Source organism: Procambarus clarkii, chromosome 74 (genome assembly GCF_040958095.1).
Source record: "Procambarus clarkii isolate CNS0578487 chromosome 74, FALCON_Pclarkii_2.0, whole genome shotgun sequence".
Classification (NCBI taxonomy): Eukaryota; Metazoa; Arthropoda; class Malacostraca; order Decapoda; family Cambaridae; genus Procambarus; species Procambarus clarkii.
The window spans coordinates 22264294-22283569 of record NC_091223.1 but is presented as its reverse complement, the minus strand read 5'-3'; positions in this window follow the sequence as shown (position 1 = coordinate 22283569).

The window sequence follows — 19276 nt, the reverse complement described above, 5'->3', positions numbered from 1 at the left end:
CCAGGTCCCCCCAGCTCCCACTCACCCCAGATCCCAAAGGTCCCCCCCAGAAAAGAAGCAGAAGAGAGTCAGTTTCAGGGTGATGTACTCGAACATAGATGGGATCACAAGCAAGACAAGTGAACTAAGGGAAAGAGCACAAGAAGTTAACCCAGATGTAATCGGACTCACTGAAACAAAACTCTCTGGAATCATAACGAATGCCGTGTTTCCCCAGGAGTATACAGTAATAAGGAAAGAGAGGGAAGGTAGAGGAGGAGGCGGAGTGGCCCTACTCATGAGAAGGGAATGGAGTTTTAAGGAGATGGCCATCCCGGGCTGTGAGGAGTTCAGAGACTACATAGCAGGCACCATAACAATGGGAGGACCAAGAATAGTAGTAGCAGTAATATACAACCCTCCACCAAATGACAGGAGACCCAGTCAAGAGTATGAAAACAACAACAAGGCAGTTAACACTATAATTGAGAGGGCAGCCTCTGCTGCCTGTAGAAATAGATCCCACCTGCTCATCATGGGCGACTTCAATCACGGAAAGATTGACTGGGAGAACAAGGAACCGCATGGAGGCGAGGATACGTGGAGAGCCAAACTATTGGAGGTAGTGACAAGCAACTTTTTAACCCAGCATGTCGGAGAACCCACAAGGATGAGAGGAAATGACGAACCAGCAAGACTCGACCTAGTCTTCACTCTGAACGACTCCGACATAAGAGAAATCGGTTTTGAGGACCCAGTAGGAATGAGCGACCACAGTGTACTGGTGTTTGAGTACTTGATTGAAGAAGGGTTATTGAACTCGAGGAGGGATACCGAAACCAAAAGGTTAGCATACCGAAAGGGAAACTATGAGGGGATAAGAAAATTCCTAACAGATATAGCATGGGAAACAGAGCTCAGGGGAAAGACGGCCCAAGATATGATGGATTACATCACGCAGAAGTGCAAGGACGCAGCAAACAAGTTTGTCCCAGTCCAAAAGGAAAACAGAGAAATGAAGATGAGAAACCCATGGTTTAATCAAAGATGTAGGCTAGCTAAGCAGCAAAGCAAAAGGGCATGGAGAAACTATAGGAATAACAGGACACTGGAGAGCAGAGAAAGATACCAGAATGCCAGGAATGAATATGTCAGGATGAGAAGAGAGGCTGAAAGACAATACGAAAATGACATCGCAAGCAAGGCAAAGACTCAGCCTAAATTGTTGCATAGCCACATTAGGAGAAAAACAACAGTAAAGGAACAGGTTATGAGATTAAGGATAGGGGCGGAAGGATTCACTACAAATGACAAGGAAGTGTGTGAGGAATTGAATAAGAAATTCCAGGAGGTCTTCACCTTAGAACAAGGAGAAATTCCAGAGGTAAGTGAGGGAATAGCTAACCAGGAACCACTGGAAGAGTTTGAGATTACCAGTGGGGAAGTAAGGAAGTGTTTACTAGAGTTGGACGTGACGAAGGCTATAGGCCCAGATGGAATCTCCCCTTGGGTTCTAAAGGAAGGAGCAAGAGAACTGAGCCTACCACTCTCCATAGTGTATAACAAATCACTGGCAACAGGGGAACTGCCAGATATTTGGAAAGCAGCTAACGTAGTCCCGATATACAAGAAAGGGGATAGACAGGAGGCACTGAACTACAGGCCAGTGTCCCTAACCTGCATACCATGCAAGCTGATGGAGAAGATTGTGCGAAAAAAACTAGTGGAGCATCTGGAGCGAAGGAACTTTGTAACACAGCATCAACATGGGTTCAGGGATGGCAGGTCCTGCCTCACAGGGTTACTTGAATTCTACGACCAGGCAACAAAAATAAGGCAAGAAAGAGAAGGGTGGGCAGACTGCATATTTTTGGATTGTCAGAAAGCCTTTGATACAGTACCACACAAGAGGCTAGTGCGAAAGTTGGAGATGCAGGCTGGAGTGAGAGGGAAGGTACTCCGGTGGATAGAGGAATACCTAAGCAACAGGAGACAACGAGTCTGTGTGAGGGGTGAGGCCTCAGATTGGCGAGACGTCACAAGTGGAGTCCCGCAGGGGTCAGTCCTTGGACCTATACTGTTTCTGGTATATGTAAATGATCTCCCAGAGGGTATAGATTCGTTCCTCTCAATGTTTGCCGACGATGCAAAAATTATGAGGAGGATTGAAACAGAGGATGATAGTAGGAGGCTACAAGATGACCTGGATAGACTGAGTGAATGGTCCAACAAATGGCTGTTGAAGTTCAACCCGAGTAAATGCAAAGTAATGAAACTAGGCAGTGGAAACAGGAGGCCAGGCACAGGATACAGAATAGGAGATGAAGTACTTAATGAAACAGACAGAGAGAAAGATCTAGGAGTTGATATCACACCAAACCTGTCTCCTGAAGCCCACATAAAGAGAATAACGTCTGCGGCATATGCGAGGCTGGCTAACATCAGAACGGCGTTCAGGAACCTGTGTAAGGAATCATTCAGAATCTTGTACACCACATATGTAAGACCAATCCTGGAGTATGCGGCCCCAGCATGGAGCCCGTACCTTGTCAAGCACAAGACGAAGCTGGAAAAAGTCCAAAGGTATGCTACTAGACTAGTCCCAGAACTAAGAGGCATGAGTTATGAGGAAAGGCTGCGGGAAATGCACCTCACGACACTGGAAGACAGAAGAGTAAGGGGGGACATGATCACAACCTACAAAATCCTCAGGGGAATCGACCGGGTAAACAAGGATGAACTATTCAACACTGGTGGGACGCGAACAAGGGGACACAGGTGGAAGCTGAGTACCCAAATGAGCCACAGAGACGTTAGAAAGAACTTTTTCAGTGTCAGAGTAGTTAGTAAATGGAATGCATTAGGAAGTGATGTGGTGGAGGCTGACTCCATACACAGTTTCAAATGTAGATATGATAGAGCCCAATAGGCTCAGGAATCTGTACACCAGTTGATTGACGGTTGAGAGGCGGGACCAAAGAGCCAGAGCTCAACCCCCGCAAGCACAATTAGGTGAGTACAATTAGGTGAGTACACACACACACACACACACACACACACACACACACACACACACACACACACACACACACACACACACACACACACACACACACACACACACACATACGTACACATACGTACCAGTGAGCCCAAAACATAGTTTTTGGTCATATGAAAGGTACAGCAACGCAGTGATAACGCAACATAGTGAATTCTTATAACGTTTGATAAGAAAAAAAAATTGAAAAAGAACGAGATTGTGGCAAGACGGTGGCACCAGAGGCCGCGAAGGGAAGAGTTTTGGACCACGACGTGGGAGGACCTCTGGCGGGGACGTCAACAACAATATCGGACATCGCTTCATAAATCACCTAATTGTGCTGTGGGATGCTTACTCGGAGGTGAGTGCCTCTCAAAGTCAGTCATATAAGGTGTACAGTGTTTTTTTTTTTTTTTATATAGTAATTAGCTTTGAACATAAGTAATTAAAATACGAAAAAGTAGCTCAAGAGCCTCAGCTTGGTACCAGCTTCTCACACCTGTGTGTGACATTACACCGCCACTGGCTAGACCTACCCCCCCCCCTCCTCCTCACCACAACAAGCCAGTGTAAACACACACACATGCACGCACGCACACACTGGTGACCGCTCACCCTCACTCACCCACCCTCACCCCTCACGTTCCCACGCCTTACAGTACCCCAAGACACCCCCCTACCCCTCCCCCTATACACAAACACCCCCGCACTCAACACACACACACACACACACACACACACACACACACACACACACACACACACACACACACACACACACACACACACACACACACATACAAACACACACACACACACACACACACACACACACGCACGCGCACACACACACACACACACACACGCACACGCACACGCACACACACACACACACACACATACAAACACACACACACACACACACACACACACACACACACACACACACACACACACACACACACACACACACACACACACACACACACACACACACACACACACACACACACACACACACACGCACGCGCGCACACACACACACACGCACACACGCACACACACACACACACACACAACCTCTCTCTGTACCCTCCCGCACTAACCCACCCCCACACACCCTCTCCATCCCCCTCCCTCACTTCCACCTTCCACCTCTCCCCATATACTCACACACCTCCTCTCTCTCTCTCTCTCTCTCTCTCTCTCTCTCTCCCCCCTCTCTCTCCCCCCCCTCTCTCTCTCTCTCTCTCTCTCTCTCTCTCTCTCTCTCTCTCTCTCTCTCTCTCTCTCTCTCTCTCTCTCTCTCTCTCTCTCTCTCTCTCTCTCTCTCTCTCTCTCTCTCTCACACACACACACACACTCATAGGGAAATCATGGAAGGGAGAGGAACTCTGACTGCCAAACGCAGGAAATTCACAACTGGAACAAACACAGAGGATGGGATGGAACAGGAAGCCTGGATGAAGGAAGTACTCCAGCAAATGCAGAATGAATTCAGTGAAGGACTGAGGGTAATGAGGGAGACAGTAGCCAACCTGCAAGATGATTTAAGGGCAGCAAAGGAGGAGATAAGATACCTAAAGGAGACTCTTCCACAATACCAGGCACAAACCGTACCCCAGGGAGATGGGAATGCTACTGTGGAGGGGACCACCACAACCCAGATCTCATTTGCTGAAATGCTTAAAAAGAGCCCTGAAGCTAGGTCTGCGGTTAAGGAAGTTGCCATGGAAGTGGCTTCCTCTCAGGAAGCAGCTAGATGTACTAGCCGGCTGATAGAGAGAAATAGAGCAGTAGTAGTAGCAGGCATTGAAGAACAAACAGGGACCAGACCAAAGGAGCGGAGAGACAAGGACAAAAACATGATTAAAGAGATCCTTAAAGAGGTAAGGATGGAGGGAGCTGAGCGAAATGTTGAAAAGGTTTTCAGGCTTGGAAAGTACAACAAGGACAGAGACCGAATGATAAAGGTGGTTTTCATGAGCGAAATCGCGAAAGAGGAACTGCTAGCAAGGAAGTGTTGTCTAAAAGGTGTAGAGAAGTTCAAGAAAATATTCCTGCAGAGGGATATGACAAGGGAAGAGAGAATACGGACAGCAGACGCGAGGAAGGAGCGCAGGGAGAGAGAAGGAAATCAGAGTACCACAACCCAGAACCCTACAATCCCAGAGGGAAGTGGAGAACCCTCCTCAAACAGTGCAACAGCCACAGGGATTGGGGCACCACCCCCAAATTCTACCCAACAGACACCCAACCTGCCCCATCCCCTGTCAGCCCCCCACTAAGTACCCACCTAGGGCACCCTCCCCCCACCCACCCCCCTCCCCCCACTCACCCCCCTTCTTCCCCTCACCCCTCTCCCCAGGACCTCCCTTCCCCCCCATCCCCCATGCCCTCCCTTCTCCCACATGCCTTCCCGTCTCTCCCACCCCCATGCCCTCCCTTCTCCCCCTCCCCCCTAAGCCCCCCACTCTCCCCCACCCCACCTAAGTCTTCCCCTCTCCCCCACTCCCCTAAACCCTCCCCTCTTCCTCACCCACCTCAGCCCTCCCTTTTCCCCCACGCCCCCCAAGCCCTCCACCCTTTTCTCTCCCCCCAAGCCCCCCCATCTCCCCTATCCCCCACAGCCTCTCCTCCCCCCATGCTTCCCCAACCCTCCCTCTCTTACCCACCCCCTGTACCCTCCCCCTCTTATCCACCCCCTGTACCCTCCCCCTCTTATCCACCCCCTGTACCCTCCCCCTCTTACCCACCCCCTGTACCCTCCCCCTCTCCCCCACCACCCCAAGCCCTCCCTCCTCCACCAATCCCCCCGTGCCAGGTCCCCCCAGCTCCCACTCACCCCAGATCCCAAAGGTCCCCCCCAGAAAAGAAGCAGAAGAGAGTCAGTTTCAGGGTGATGTACTCGAACATAGATGGGATCACAAGCAAGACAAGTGAACTAAGGGAAAGAGCACAAGAAGTTAACCCAGATGTAATCGGACTCACTGAAACAAAACTCTCTGGAATCATAACGAATGCCGTGTTTCCCCAGGAGTATACAGTAATAAGGAAAGAGAGGGAAGGTAGAGGAGGAGGCGGAGTGGCCCTACTCATGAGAAGGGAATGGAGTTTTAAGGAGATGGCCATCCCGGGCTGTGAGGAGTTCAGAGACTACATAGCAGGCACCATAACAATGGGAGGACCAAGAATAGTAGTAGCAGTAATATACAACCCTCCACCAAATGACAGGAGACCCAGTCAAGAGTATGAAAACAACAACAAGGCAGTTAACACTATAATTGAGAGGGCAGCCTCTGCTGCCTGTAGAAATAGATCCCACCTGCTCATCATGGGCGACTTCAATCACGGAAAGATTGACTGGGAGATCAAGGAACCGCATGGAGGCGAGGATACGTGGAGAGCCAAACTATTGGAGGTGGTGACAAGCAACTTTTTAACGCAGCATGTCGGAGAACCCACAAGGATGAGAGGCAATGACGAACCAGCGAGACTCGACCTAGTCTTCACTCTGAACGACTCCGACATAAGAGAAATCGGTTTTGAGGACCCAGTAGGAATGAGCGACCACAGTGTACTGGTGTTTGAGTACTTGATTGAAGAAGGGTTATTGAACTCGAGGAGGGATACCGAAACCAAAAGGTTAGCATACCGAAAGGGAAACTATGAGGGGATAAGAAAATTCCTAACAGATATAGCATGGGAAACAGAGCTCAGGGGAAAGACGGCCCAAGATATGATGGATTACATCACGCAGAAGTGCAAGGACGCAGCAAACAAGTTTGTCCCAGTCCAAAAGGAAAACAGAGAAATGAAGATGAGAAACCCATGGTTTAATCAAAGATGTAGGCTAGCTAAGCAGCAAAGTAAAAGGGCATGGAGAAACTATAGGAATAACAGGACACTGGAGAGCAGAGAAAGATACCAGAATGCCAGGAATGAATATGTCAGGATGAGAAGAGAGGCAGAAAGACAATACGAAAATGACATCGCAAGCAAGGCAAAGACTCAGCCTAAATTGTTGCATAGCCACATTAGGAGAAAAACAACAGTAAAGGAACAGGTTATGAGATTAAGGATAGGGGCGGAAGGATTCACTACAAATGACAAGGAAGTGTGTGAGGAATTGAATAAGAAATTCCAGGAGGTCTTCACCTTAGAACAAGGAGAAATTCCAGAGGTAAGTGAGGGAATAGCTAACCAGGAACCACTGGAAGAGTTTGAGATTACCAGTGGGGAAGTAAGGAAGTGTTTACTAGAGTTGGACGTGACGAAGGCTATAGGCCCAGATGGAATCTCCCCTTGGGTTCTAAAGGAAGGAGCAAGAGAACTGAGCCTACCACTCTCCATAGTGTATAACAAATCACTGGCAACAGGGGAACTGCCAGATATTTGGAAAGCAGCTAACGTAGTCCCGATATACAAGAAAGGGGATAGACAGGAGGCACTGAACTACAGGCCAGTGTCCCTAACCTGCATACCATGCAAGCTGATGGAGAAGATTGTGCGAAAAAAACTAGTGGAGCATCTGGAGCGAAGGAACTTTGTAACACAGCATCAACATGGGTTCAGGGATGGCAGGTCCTGCCTCACAGGGTTACTTGAATTCTACGACCAGGCAACAAAAATAAGGCAAGAAAGAGAAGGGTGGGCAGACTGCATATTTTTGGATTGTCAGAAAGCCTTTGATACAGTGCCACACAAGAGGCTAGTGCGAAAGTTGGAGATGCAGGCTGGAGTGAGAGGGAAGGTACTCCGGTGGATAGAGGAATACCTAAGCAACAGGAGACAACGAGTCTGTGTGAGGGGTGAGGTCTCAGATTGGCGAGACGTCACAAGTGGAGTCCCGCAGGGGTCAGTCCTTGGACCTATACTGTTTCTGGTATATGTAAATGATCTCCCAGAGGGTATAGATTCGTTCCTCTCAATGTTTGCCGACGATGCAAAAATTATGAGGAGGATTGAAACAGAGGATGATAGTAGGAGGCTACAAGATGACCTGGATAGACTGAGTGAATGGTCCAACAAATGGCTGTTGAGGTTCAACCCGAGTAAATGCAAAGTAATGAAACTAGGCAGTGGAAACAGGAGGCCAGGCACAGGATACAGAATAGGAGATGAAGTACTTAATGAAACAGACAGAGAGAAAGATCTAGGAGTTGATATCACACCAAACCTGTCTCCTGAAGCCCACATAAAGAGAATAACGTCTGCGGCATATGCGAGGCTGGCTAACATCAGAACGGCGTTCAGGAACCTGTGTAAGGAATCATTCAGAATCTTGTACACCACATATGTAAGACCAATCCTGGAGTATGCGGCCCCAGCATGGAGCCCGTACCTTGTCAAGCACAAGACGAAGCTGGAAAAAGTCCAAAGGTATGCTACTAGACTAGTCCCAGAACTAAGAGGCATGAGTTATGAGGAAAGGCTGCGGGAAATGCACCTCACGACACTGGAAGACAGAAGAGTAAGGGGGGACATGATCACAACCTACAAAATCCTCAGGGGAATCGACCGGGTAAACAAGGATGAACTTTTCAACACTGGTGGGACGCGAACAAGGGGACACAGGTGGAAGCTGAGTACCCAAATGAGCCACAGAGACGTTAGAAAGAACTTTTTCAGTGTCAGAGTAGTTAGCAAATGGAATGCATTAGGAAGTGATGTGGTGGAGGCTGACTCCATTCACAGTTTCAAATGTAGATATGATAGAGCCCAATAGGCTCAGGAATCTGTACACCAGTTGATTGACGGTTGAGAGGCGGGACCAAAGAGCCAGAGCTCAACCCCCGCAAGCACAATTAGGTGAGTACACACACACACACACACACACACACACACACACACACACACACACACACACACACACACACACACACACACACACACACACACACACACACACACACACACACACACACACAAGTAACAGGGGAACAGGGAAAAGTTCAGGCGACGAAATGAAGGAAATGTTCGCCCAGTTTCTGGAGGACATCAAGAGTGAGATGCAGGAAATGATGCAGGAAATGAAGAATGAAATAAGCAACCTAAAAAGAGCTGACAGGAGCAAAGGAGGAGATTAGAGCCCTCAAAGAGAACAGTATCGATGCTGAGACTCAGATAACCACCCAGGGAGGTGGTGGTAATAGTATTTTGGAAGGGAATGCCACATTAAAAGCAACATTTGCAGAAATGCTAAAAAAAAAAACTGAAGTAATGTCTACAGTGATGGAGGTAGCCATGAAAGCAGCCACCTCAGTGGAAGCGGCACGCTCCACTACCCAGGTACTGGAAAGGAAAAGAGCAGTGGTAGCTGTAGGTATTAAAGAGCAGGAAGGCTCTAATAGGAAAGAGTGGAATGATAAGGACAAAGCGGCAGTGAATGAAATACTGAAGGCACTAGACATGGAAGGGGCTGAGCATAGCATTGAGAAGGTTTTGAGGTTAGGCTGGTACAAAAAAGACCGAGACCGTGTGTTAAAGATAGTGTTTTCAAACGAGAACACAAAGGACACGATTCTAACAAAGAAAAGCCACCTGCAACATGTGGGAGAATTCAAAAAAGTATTCCTCCAGAGGGACATGACGAGGGAGGAGAGGGCCATGGCGGCAGAAGCAAGGAAGAAGCGCAGAGCGAGAGGGGAAAACCAGGAAACCACAGCTCCCAACACATCACCCCCAGAGGCGAGGGGGGAACCCACAACCAGCTACCCAGTAACACGAGCGGGGAGGGCAACCCCACCACCCTCCTCTGCATAGAAAACCCCCCTTTCCTTCCTGTCCTACTGCCCCGTTCACCCAATACCCTTCCTGTCCTTCCCCCTTCACTTGACCCCCCACCCCTCATCCCAGTATCCTCTGCAACCCTGGTATCCACCTCACAAATCCTCACACCCATGGCACAGTTTCCTCCACCAGCAGAACACTCATCAAGGAGGAGACTTGAGAAGGGACAGAAGAAAGTGAGCCTCAAGGCAATGTACACTAACATAGATGGTATTACAAATAAGGCAAATGAACTTGGAGAATGGGTACTAGAGGAAAACCCAGACATAATAGCTCTCACAGAAACAAAGCTGACGAAAACAATAACAAATGAAGTGTTCCCACAGGACTATTATGTTATGAGGAAAGAGAGAGAAGGAAGAGGTGGTGGTGGTGTAGCTCTGCTGGTAAGAAAAGGCTGGGATTTTGAGGAGATGGTTATTCAGGGATGTGAAGGTTTCAGTGACTACATAATAGGAACAATAAAAACTGAAGGGCAAACAATTATAGTCGTAGTCATATATAATCCACCACCAAATGACAGAAGACCCAGACAGGAATATGATAGAAACAATATGGCCACCATTAACATAATAGAGAGAGCAGCTTCTGTTGCTAGCAGGAATGGATCTGGACTACTAATTATGAGAGACTTCAACCATGGGAAGATAGATTGGAAGAACAGAGACCCGCATGGAGGACCAGAAACATGGAGAGCTAAGCTGCTGGACGTGGCAACAAGAAACTTTCTAAGCCAGCACATCAGGGATCCAACAAGAATGAGAGGAGAGGATGAACCAGCAATGCTTGATCTGATATTTACCCTAAATGAGTGGGATATAAGGGAAGTCAAGATGAAAGCACCCTTGGGAATGAGTGATCACAGTGTATCGAACTTTGAGTACCTGGTAGAGCTTGGAATTATCCCCCCCCCCCCCCCCCCCGAAAAAGGACTAGGAAACAAAAGGCTGACATACCGAAAGGGAAATTATGAGATGAGAAGCTTCCTAAGGGAAAAACCTTGGGACACAGACCTCAGAGCTAAGTTTGTACAAGATATGATGGACTATGTCACCCAAAAGTGTCAGGAGGCAGTAAGCAGATACATCCTGGCCCAAAAGGAAAAATCAGAGAAACAAAAGAAGAATCCATGGTATAATAGGGCATGTATGGAAGCAAAGAAACTGAACAAAAGGGCATGGAGGAACTTCCGGATTAACAGAACACCAGAAAGCAAAGAGAGATACCAGAGAACCAGGAATGAGTATGTCAGGGTGAGAAGAGAAGCAGAGAAAAGTTATGAAAATGATATAGCAAACAAAGCCAAGACCGAACCAAAGCTACTCCACAGTCACATCAGAAGGAAAACAACAGTGAAAGAACAGGTAGTGAAACTTAGAACAGGCGAGGACAGGTATACAGAGAATGACAAAGAGGTGTGTGATGAACTCAACAAGAGATCCCAAGAGGTCTTCACAACAGAACAAGGTGAGGTCACTGTGCTAGGAGAAAGGGACGTAAACCAGGCGGCCTTGGAAGAGTTTGAAATTACGAGAGAGGAGGTCAAGAGGCACCTGCTGGATCTGGATGTTAGAAAGGCTGTTGGTCCAGACGGGATCTCGCCATGGGTACTGAAAGAGTGTGCAGAGGCACTTTGCTTGCCACTCTCCATAGTGTATAGTAGGTCACTGGAGACGGGAGACCTACCAGAAATATGGAAGACGGCGAATGTGGTCCCAATATACAAAAAGGGCGACAGGCAAGAGGCACTGAACTACAGTCCAGTATCCTTGACTTGTATACCATGCAAGGTGATGGAGAAGATCGTGAGAAAAAACCTGGTAGCACATCTGGAGAGAAGGGACTTCGTGACAAACCGACAACATGGGTTCAGGGAGGGTAAATCTTGCCTGACTGGCTTAATAGAATTCTATGACCAGGTGAAACAGATTAAGCAAGAAAGAGAGGGCTGGGCGGACTGCATTTTCTTGGATTGTCGGAAAGCCTTTGACACAGTACCGCATAAGAGGCTGGTACATAAGCTGGAGAGACAGGCAGGTGTAGCTGGTAAGGTGCTCCAGTGGATAAGGGAGTACCTAAGCAATAGGAAGCAGAGAGTTACGGTGAGGGGTGAGACCTCTGATTGGCGTGTAGTCACCAGTGGAGTCCCACAGGGCTCTGTACTCGGTCCTATCTTGTTTCTGATATATGTAAATGATCTCTCGGAGGGTATAGATTCATTTCTCTCAATGTTTGCGGATGAGGCCAAAATTATGAGAAGGATTAAGACATAAGAGGACTGTTTGAGGCTTCAAGAAGACCTAGACAAACGGAAGGAATGGTCGAACAAGTGGTTGTTAGAGTTCAACCCAACCAAATGTAATGTAATGAAGATAGGTGTAGGGAGCAGGAGGCCAAATACAAGGTATCATCTGGGAGAGGAAATCCTTCAGGAGTCAGAGAAAGAAAAAGACTTGGGAGTTGATATCATGCCAGACCTGTCTCCTGCAGCACATATCAAGAGGATAACATCAGCGGCATATGCCAGGCTGGCCAACATACGAACGGCATTCAGAAATTTGTGTAAAGAATCATTCAGAACTTTGTATACCACATATGTCAGGCCAATTCTGGAGAATGCAGCCCCAGCATGGTGTCCATATCTAGTCAAGGATAAGACTAAACTGGAAAAGGTTCAAAGATTTGCCACCAGACTAGTACCCGAGCTGAGAGGTATGAGGTACGAGGAGAGACTACGGGAATTAAACCTCACTTCGTTGGAAGACAGAAGAGTTAGGGGGGACATGATCACCACATTCAAGATTCTCAAGGGAATCGACAGGGTTGATAAAGACAGGCTGTTTAACACAAGGGGCACACGCACTAGGGGACACAGGTTGAAACTAAGTGCCCAAATGAGCCACAGAGATATTAGAAAGAACTTTTTTAGTGTCAGAGTGGTTGACAAATGGAATGCATTAGGAAGTGATGTGGTGGAGGCTGACTCCATACACAGTTTCATGTGTAGATATGATAGAGCCCAATAGGCTCAGGAATCTGTAGACCTGTTGATTGACGGTTGAGAGGCGGGACCAAAGAGCCAGAGCTCAACCCCCGCAAGCACAACTAGGTGAGTACAACTAGATGAGTACACATACACACACACACACACACACACACACACACACACACACACACAAACACACACACACACACACACACACACACACACACACACACACACACACACACACACACACACACACACACACACACACACCCTACCAGTTGATTGACAGTTGAGAGGCGGGACCAAAGAGTCAGAGCTCAACCCCCCGCAAGAGCAACTAGGTGAGTAACATGAGGAGAGTACACTTACACTCACATAGTAAATGTTCTAAGTACTGATAAGCACACTTATCCACTGAGAGGCGGGGCCCAAGAACCGAAGCTCGACCCTCAAGTAAGCTTAATTAAGATTACACCACACAAACACAGATGCCCAAACGCTGATATATATATATATATATATATATATATATATATATATATATATATATATATATATATATATATATATATATATATATATTAGTATATTTTGGTAGCAGTCTTTCCTGTAGACATATATTATTAAATATGACCGAAAAAGTAAGATTAATAATTCTAACACGAATTTTCTCAATCTTTCGTACATTACGCTTCACTGTTGGAGGTAAATCAAAAATCACTTCTCCAAAATTCATTTTTATTTCTAGTCTGACGCGACACGGGCGCGTTTCGTAAAACTTATTACATTTTCAAAGACTTCACAAATACACAACTGATTAGAACTTGCGTTTCCCTGATTTTATATCTACATTTGAGTGAGGTGGGAAGGGTGATGTGGCATTACATTTGAGTGAGGTGGGAAGGATGATGTGGCATTAACACAAGACAGAACACTAGAGGATATTAATAGGGTATTAAAAGTATCAACACAAGACAGAACAGAAACAATGGGTATTGAATAGAAGTGTTTGTAGAGAGCCTATTGGTCCATATTTCTTGATGCTTCTATATTGGAGCGGAGTCTTGAGGTGGGTAGAATATAGTTGTGCAATAATTGGCTGTTGATTGCTGGTGTTGACTTCTTGATGTGTAGTGCCTCGCAAACGTCAAGCCGCCTGCTATCGCTGTATCTATCGATGATTTCTGTGTTGTTTACTAGGATTTCTCTGGCGATGGTTTGGTTATGGGAAGAGATTATATGTTCCTTAATGGAGCCCTGTTGTTTATGCATCGTTAAACGCCTAGAAAGAGATGTTGTTGTCTTGCCTATATACTGGGTTTTTTGGAGCTTACAGTCCCCAAGTGGGCATTTGAAGGCATAGACGACGTTAGTCTCTTTTAAAGCGTTCTGTTTCGTGTCTGGCGAGTTTCTCATGAGTAGGCTGGCCGTTTTTCTGGTTTTATAGTAAATCGTTAGTTGTATCCTCTGATTTTTGTCTGTAGGGATAACGTTTCTATTAACAATATCTTTCAGGACCCTTTCCTCTGTTTTATGAGCTGTGGAAAAGAAGTTCCTGTAAAATAGTCTAATAGGGGGTATAGGTGTTGTGTTAGTTGTCTCTTCGGAGGTTGCATGGCTTTTCACTTTCCTTCTTATGATGTCTTCGATGAAACCATTGGAGAAGCCGTTATTGACTAGGACCTGCCTTACCCTACAGAGTTCTTCGTCGACTTGCTTCCATTCTGAGCTGTGGCTGAGAGCACGGTCGACGTATGCGTTAACAACACTCCTCTTGTACCTGTCAGGGCAGTCGCTGTTGGCATTTAGGCACATTCCTATGTTTGTTTCTTTTGTGTAGACTGCAGTGTGGAAACCTCCGCCCTTTTCCATGACTGTTACATCTAGAAAAGGCAGCTTTCCATCCTTTTCCGTCTCGTAAGTGAAACGCAGCACGGAACTCTGCTCAAATGCCTCCTTCAGCTCCTGCAGATGTCTGACATCAGGTACCTGTGTAAAAATGTTGTCAACATACCTGCAGTATATGGCCGGTTTCAAGTTCATGTCGACTAAGACTTTTTGCTCGATGGTACCCATGTAGAAGTTTGCAAATAGGACACCTAGGGGAGAACCCATGGCGACCCCATCTACTTGCTTATACATGTGCCCATCCGGGCTCAAGAAGGGTGCCTCTTTAGTACAAGCTTGGAGTAGTTTCCTCAGAATACTTTCTGGCATGTCAAGAGGAGTACAGGCTGGATCACGATACACTCTGTCGGCTATCATTCCGATTGTCTCGTCCACAGGTACGTTGGTGAACAGCGATTCTACGTCCAACGAGGCTCTTACCCCTGTGGCCCGTGTGCCCCGCAGTAAGTCCACAAATTCCTTTGGAGACTTCAGGCTGAAGGCGCAAGGAACATAAGGAGTCAGCAGGCCGTTGAGTCGCTTCGCCAGTCTGTACGTGGGTGTGGGTATCTGGCTAATGATTGGCCTTGAACTTGAAACCGGCCATATACTGCAGGTATGTTGACGACATTTTTACACAGGTACCTGATGTCAGACATCTGCAGGAGCTGAAGGAGGCATTTGAGCAGAGTTCCGTGCTGCGTTTCACTTACGAGACGGAAAAGGATGGAAAGCTGCCTTTTCTAGATGTAACAGTCATGGAAAAGGGCGGAGGTTTCCACACTGCAGTCTACACAAAAGAAACAAACATAGGAATGTGCCTAAATGCCAACAGCGACTGCCCTGACAGGTACAAGAGGAGTGTTGTTAACGCATACGTCGACCGTGCTCTCAGCCACAGCTCAGAATGGAAGCAAGTCGACGAAGAACTCTGTAGGGTAAGGCAGGTCCTAGTCAATAACGGCTTCTCCAATGGTTTCATCGAAGACATCATAAGAAGGAAAGTGAAAAGCCATGCAACCTCCGAAGAGACAACTAACACAACACCTATACCCCCTATTAGACTATTTTACAGGAACTTCTTTTCCACAGCTCATAAAACAGAGGAAAGGGTCCTGAAAGATATTGTTAATAGAAACGTTATCCCTACAGACAAAAATCAGAGGATACAACTGACGATTTACTATAAAACCAGAAAAACGGCCAGCCTACTCATGAGAAACTCTCCAGACACGAAACAGAACGCTTTAAAAGAGACTAACGTCGTCTATGCCTTCAAATGCCCACTTGGGGACTGTAAGCTCCAAAAAACCCAGTATATAGGCAAGACAACAACATCTCTTTCTAGGCGTTTAACGATGCATAAACAACAGGGCTCCATTAAGGAACATATAATCTCTTCCCATAACCAAACCATCGCCAGAGAAATCCTAGTAAACAACACAGAAATCATCGATAGATACAGCGATAGCAGGCGGCTTGACGTTTGCGAGGCACTACACATCAAGAAGTCAACACCAGCAATCAACAGCCAATTATTGCACAACTATATTCTACCCACCTCAAGACTCCGCTCCAATATAGAAGCATCAAGAAATATGGACCAATAGGCTCTCTACAAACACTTCTATTCAATACCCATTGTTTCTGTTCTGTCTTGTGTTGATACTTTTAATACCCTATTAATATCCTCTAGTGTTCTGTCTTGTGTTAATGCCACATCATCCTTCCCACCTCACTCAAATGTAATGCCACATCACCCTTCCCACCTCACTCAAATGTAGATATAAAATCAGGGAAACGCAAGTTCTAATCAGTTGTGTATTTGTGAAGTCTTTGAAAATGTAATAAGTTTTACGAAACACGCCCGTGTCGCGTCAGACTAGAAATAAAAATGAATTTTGGAGAAGTGATTTTTGATTTACCTCCAACAGTGAAGCGTAATGTACGAAAGATTGAGAAAATTCGTGTTAGAATTATTAATCTTACTTTTTCGGTCATATTTAATAATATATATATATATATATATATATATATATATATATATATATATATATATATATATATATATATATATATATATATATATATATATATATATATATATATATATATATATATATATATATATATATATATATATATATATATGTATATATATACAAAAAAACTTAAATTATGAAATACTCACATACTGAGCAGAGGTAAATCTCACTGGGAGTTGCCCTGGATTAACGCCACACTCACTCCCGTTAACAGGTTCGACTAGTGAAACAATAGCTGCTAGTTAGACTAGCTCCTAGGGGATGGAATAGTCCGTGATTACGGTGAAGGCAGGTAGTGAGGCGATGACCGGTAATACGGCCTATACTTATAGGACAGGTGACGCCATAATTTCGTGCGACGGTTGGCTCTATTTCGACTGTTTTCACTACTTTTCGTTCATCTGACAATTCACTTTTTTCTCGACACTGCCTGACAATAATCCATTTTTGTTTTAACTTATATCCAAAATATTTAAATTCTGTACAGCACTTAATACATTTCCCCTCGAGTCCCAGACAATATCAGGATGGTCTCTGAGCAGTTGAATTAAAAACTTAACATAAGGTAGTTCGTCCATCTCTAAATGAACGCTAATTAAATCATGTAGACTGGGTAGGTTATCTTGAGATTATCTTGAGATGATTTCGGGGCTTTATAGTGTCCCCGCAGCCTGGTCCTCTACCAGGCCTCCACCCCCAGGAAGCATCCCGTGACAGCTGACTAACACCCAGGTACCTATTTTACTGCTAGGTAACAGAGGCATAAGGTGAAAGAAACTCTGCCCATTGTTTCTCACCGGCGCCTGGGATCGAACCCAGGACCACAGGATCACAAATTCAGCGTGCTGTCCGCTCGGCCGACCGGCTCCCCGGACCGCCCTTGCTGATCTTTCACCCTTGTTGGAAACTCATGAAGACTTGCTTTCCAGGAGGTAACGGCGCTTGTTTCTTTCTTTTTTTCTTTCCACTGGGGGGAGGGGCGATGGAGAGGAAGCCTTTTTGCGGCTCCCGGAGGGGCCGCCGCGGCTTTTTTTTTCGCGGCGGAAAGCCGCGTTTTTTTCGAGGGCGGAGGCACGAGCGCGCGGGGTGTGGGCGGGCGGCAGAGGAGCGCGACTCTGTACATTACGGTACAAAACACTTTCACTCGGGGGAAAGTTGTTGGTGATATACCTGAGGTGCAGTTCCTGGTGCTGCCGAAAACTGTTTTGTTTGCTTTAAATAACGCCGTCATATATATATATTGGGAATCTTTCTCAACTGTCAATCAACTAATGTACAGATTCCTGAGCGTACTGGGCTCTATCATATCTACATTTGAAGCTGTTAATGGAGTCAGCAGCCACCACATCACTGCCTGATGCCTTCCATTTGTCAACTACTATGACACTGAAAAAAATTCTTTATAACGTCTCTATGGCTCATTTGAGTAAGAAACTTTCCACCTGATAATATTAATTCTTTTGTGTAGGGATCCGGAACCCTTAATGTGTGTGACATTGGTGATACACAATACCCTGCGTGTAACATTGGTGATACACAATACCCTGTGTGTGACATTGGTGATACACAATACCCTGCGTGTAACATTGGTGATACACAATACCCTGCGTGTAACATTGGTGATTCACTATACCCTGTGTGTGACACACTATACCCTGCGTGTGACATTGGTGATACACTATACCCTGCGTGTGACATTGGTGACACACTATACCCTGTGTGTAACATTGGTGATACACAATACCCTGTGTGTGACATTGGTGATACACAATACCCTGTGTGTAACATTGGTGATACACAATACCCTGTGTGTAACATTGGTGATACACTATACCCTGCGTGTAACATTGGTGATACACAATACCCTGCGTGTAACATTGGTGATACACAATACCCTGTGTGTGACATTGGTGATACACAATACCCTGTGTGTAACATTGGTGATACACAATACCCTGTGTGTAACATTGGTGATACACTATACCCTGCGTGTAACATTGGTGATACACTATACCCTGCGTGTAACATTGGTGATACACAATACCCTGTGTGTGACATTGGTGATACACAATACCCTGTGTGTAACATTGGTGATACACAATACCCTGTGTGTAACATTGGTGATACACTATACCCTGCGTGTAACATTGGTGATACACAATACCCTGTGTGTAACATTGGTGATACACAATACCCTGCGTGTAACATTGGTGATACACAATACCCTGCCTGTAACATTGGTGATACACTATACCCTGCGTGTGACATTGGTGATACACTATACCCTGTGTGTAACATTGGTGATACACAATACCCTGTGTGTGACATTGGTGATACACAATACCCTGTGTGTAACATTGGTGATACACAATACCCTGTGTGTAACATTGGTGATACACTATACCCTGCGTGTAACATTGGTGATACACAATACCCTGTGTGTAACATTGGTGATACACAATACCCTGCGTGTAACATTGGTGATACACAATACCCTGCCTGTAACATTGGTGATACACAATACCCTGCCTGTAACATTGG